This window comes from Otolemur garnettii, unplaced genomic scaffold (genome assembly GCF_000181295.1).
Source record: "Otolemur garnettii isolate 467f Iridium unplaced genomic scaffold, OtoGar3 scaffold00031, whole genome shotgun sequence".
Lineage (NCBI taxonomy): Eukaryota > Metazoa > Chordata > Mammalia > Primates > Galagidae > Otolemur > Otolemur garnettii.
Genome location: NW_003852426.1, coordinates 3,598,276 through 3,602,950, shown reverse-complemented (window position 1 = coordinate 3,602,950; position 4,675 = coordinate 3,598,276).

Below are 4,675 nucleotides of genomic sequence, written 5' to 3'. Positions count from 1 at the left end.
GAAGCCAAACAAAATTTTAATTATTATTTTCACAAAAATTAGAGAAGGCAATCTCTTTATAAAATGAATTCAATTGCTATTAATTTATTCTCCCTTTGTAGAACAACACAAAATTCTTTTGAAAATTAACAACAATCTAAGAAAAAGATAGCTACAATGTAATAAGCTTATCCTAGACTTTTAGAGCATTTATTAATTTTTTACATCTCATGAGGATTTTGCATAAAAATTGTTTTAACTCTTTATGTTATATCTCCACCTAACTTCATGATTCATTAGTTTATAATTTGTTTCCTTTTCAGTAAAGCACCCTTTTTATTTTCCATTCATTCTAAATAGTTCTTATAAAGCTTATCCTTTGATATTTTTATTGTTCCTAACGTTAATGGAATGTCTTCCCTCCTCCACCAACTTTGGGTGTGTCTTCTTAATAGTTCAGTCTGCCAGAGACAAATGATGCTGCCTTTTTTCCTTTGTGTTATTAGCTGTAAAGAAAAGTATTTATGGCTTCACATTTATATGGTTTATGCAAAGATTTATGCCCTCTTCCTTCCCCTTCAGCCACAATCCTGGTCTGATAACCACTTCCTATGTCCTGACAACTCCTTTTCTATAAGCATCAAATATGTTACTCGTTTCTCTGAGGTTCTCAATGTAAATTTTAGATAGCAACATATTTTTTGGCCAATTCTCCAACAATCTTCACAAGAGATATAAAGAACATGAGAACAAACTATCCGTTAGTGAGGATATAAAGAGTATAGTTTAACACTCCCAGCTGTGAAGGCAGTTTTCAGTAAGGCATTATTCTACAGCACGCTTTCTAGGTATATGAATCTGACATATTAGTAACTACATTGTAGAAGTTCCTCTAAAGAAAAAATATAGATAGAAAACTCGTGGTAATAAGAAGGGTCTGAAATTGTATGGTATGACAGTGTGGGTGGGTGCATGCATCTGGCCAGCCACACAAGGTTAGGGCCACTGTCTGAAAGAGACTGGGCTTGAATAGTGAGGCCTGCATTACCCCGGGGCTGGATCTGTAGAGCGCACACTTGAGCAAAGGTTGGAGCCGCTGACAGCCCACTCATGCTCATTATCCTGACAGCAAAAGATCCCCCTGCTGGAGGCTTGTGTCTGGAGCCCTGTGTATATATACGTTGGGCCATGAGTAAGGGCATAAGTATGTTTTCTGAAACAGAACTCATCAGGGCCTGGGCTAAGTTAGCCTGTACCCTCCTAGTCCTCATCCCACACAATGGTAAATCTGAAAAATAAGCCCTAATTTGCTTTGTATTATAGAATTTACTAAATGTGATGTTTGGTCTTTTCAGGTGAAAAGGTGATTTATGTGGTTACTGACTCAAGAGCAGCATGTAGTGGTAACATAAATATGAGAACAGGGTTATGAATTGGTAGGCAAATTTACCAGTGGCAGGTAATGTGTCTTACTACCCATTTGCGTAGTGTTCTATTCTTGTGCTAAATAAAGATAAACATAATATTAAAACATTTAAATTTATAACAAGATTGATACTGAGCAATGCTAAATTTTTACCTCTCTTGCCTTTTTTCTCTTGTAGTTTATGTATTTTTCTCACTTGTCATCACCAAATAAACTTGTAAATTCCATAATCTCTTTCTTTTAGATTTCTTATATCTAAATTTAAATTAAGAGTAGGAATCCTTTTCTGACAGTTGGACACTAAAAGGAAACATCTCTCCACTCCCTCCTTCATTAAGACATTTTCTCATCATCTGGAGAGTCTGGGGATCACAAGACCAACTAACAATGGATAAATTTCACTGCAAGCTATCTTGGTTATTGATAGCTATTTAATTTGGGAATCTTCACTGTAGGTAAAATGAAGGACTTGACCAGTTGGTCATAGGAGATCGATTGTGCTCTACCAAGTGATTCTGTGGAAGGCAGTGATGACTTACTCTACTCTGAGCATTTGACCTGAATGCCTTCTGCATATGAAGCCTCTATGACTCCCTGGCCAATGGTGGAGGGATTCTGAGAAAGTCTCTGAGAACATTTCCCACAATAGAATTTCAATCATTTCTACAGGGAAAAAGTTGTCCCTAAAGTCACCATACATAGGGAAAATGTGAAATTATGGATGAGGGCACCTTTACTGACAAAATATTTACAACATATTCTGTATATGTTGGCCACCTCTTTGAAAATTTTTCTTTGCTATTATGATCTATGCCTCTCTTAACATTGGTTTGTCTCCTGATCCACATACACAATGTTCCTTTAAAACATATACCCAAGACTAGAATTTTTGTGCATTTCATGAGTATTTACAGATTTGCTAGCTATAACTAGTTGTATGACTTTATACCCCCCAGCAGTGTGTAGTTGCTCCTACTAATGAACTTCTTGTCAATAAAGTATTGCCAGACTTTTCATTTTGTCCATCTGTTGGGAATTAAGTGATACTTCCTAGTGGTTTGAAAATGCACTTTTCTGATTTCTTTTTTATTTTCTTTTTTTTTGAGACAGAGTCTCACTTTGTTACCCTCGGTAGAGTACTATGACATCACAGCTCACAGCAACCTCCAGATCTTGGCCTTAGGTGATTCTCTTGCCCTCAGCCTCCCAAGTAACTGGGACTACAGGCGCCTGCCACAACATCCAGCTATTTTTTTGTTGCAGTTTGGCTAGGACTGGGTTCTAACCCGCCACCCTCAGTATATTGGGCTGGTGCCCTACTCACTGAGCTACAGGCACTGCCCCACTTTTTGTGATTTCTAATAAGATTGGGAATATTTTCATCTGTGTATTGGCCTGATGTGTTTTCTTTTCATAATCTATTCCTCATCCCTGGAGTGTCATTGAGCTCTTTATTAAATTTATAAATATAAAATGACATGTATATTTAGAGATAAGTTTATAGGATTTAAATTTTAATTTTATGATTTTAATTTCCTATCTTCTTGTACTAAAAATCATGTCTCCCAATTTATGCCTTACATTTTAAACATGTATTTTGATTGATATATTAAAAAAATGTAAGAAAGTCAATTAATCAGTATTTTAAAATGGCTTTTGCAGTTTCATTTCTGCTAAGAAATACTTTCCTACCTAAATTCGTAATGATAATATCCTAAATTTTCTACTAAAAGTTAAAAAAATTATTGATACATATTATTATACATATTTATGGGGTACATGTGGTATTTTGATACATGAACACACTGTGTAATGATCAACTCAGGATACTTAGGGTATTCATCACCTTGAACTTTTATCATTTGTTTGTGTTGGAAACATTTCAAATCTTCTAGCTATTTTGGAATATATTGTATATTTTCATTAACTATAGTCATCCTAAAGTGCTGTTGAATACTAAAGTTTATGTCTTCTAATTGTATATTTCTGTCTGTTAACCAACCTCTCTTCCTACCCACCCCCCCTTCTCAGCCCCTAATAACTATCATTCTACTGTCTCTGTACTTCCATGAGGTCAACATTTTTAGCTTCCAAAGATGAGTAAGAACATACAGTATTTGTCTTTCTGTGCCTAGCTTATTTCACTTAACATAATGACCTCCAGTTCTATTCATGTTGTTGTAGATGACAAGATTTCATTCCTTTTTATAGCTAAATAGTATTCCATTATGTAAAAAGTTTTTTTCTTTATCCATTCATCTTTTGATGAACACTTAGGTTGCTCCCATCTCTGGGCTATTGTGAATAGTGCTGCGATAGACATACAAGTGCAGGTGTCCCTCTGATATATTTATTTCCTTTTCTTTGGATAAATGCCCAGTAGTAAAATTCCTGGATTGTATCATAGTTCTATTTGTAGTTTTTTGGAGAAAAATCCATATTGTCCTCCACAATGGCTACATTAATTTATATTCTCACCAACAGTGTATAAAAGTTCCCTTTTCTTTCTCTCTCTCTTTTCTTTCTTTCTTTCTTTCTCTTTCTTTCTTTCTTTCCTTCCTTCCTCCCTCCCTCCCTCCTTTCTTTCTTTCTTTCTTTTTTTTATTGACACAGTCTTAGTTTATTGCCCTTGGTAGAGTGCCATGGCATCGCACAGCTCATAGCAACCTCCAACTCCTGGGCTTAGGTGATTCTCTTGCCTCAACCTCCCAAGTAGTTGGGACTACAGATGCCCACCACAACGCCCAGCTATTTTTTTGTTGCAGTTTGGCTGGGGCTGGGTTTGAACCCAGCACCCTCGGTATAAGGGGCCAGCACCCTATGCACTGAGCAACAGGTGCCACCCTTTTCTTTGTATTTTTAACAGCATTTTGCTATTTTTCATTTTTGATAATAGACACTCTAACTATGGTAAAATGATAGTACCTTCACTGAATTGATTTTTGTAGATGTTACATTGTGTGGATCTAATGTTGAATTCTCTCTTTGGATAACAAAAGAGATGACTTTCATTATCTCTTAGGATGATTTATGAAAAAAAATGGCACCATTTTCTGCTCCAACATATACAATATTTTTCTGCATGGGTGAGTTGGTCCTAGGCCCTTGGTTTTTGTTCATTTGTCTGTGTCTTTCTCTGCATCAATGCCACTTTCTTATATATACTCAAGTTTGATAATAAGTTGATGATTAGCTGGGTAAAATCTTACCAAATTGTTTCTTTGTATGTATAACTTGGATAGTCTTAAGCAATTGCTCTTCTGTAATTAT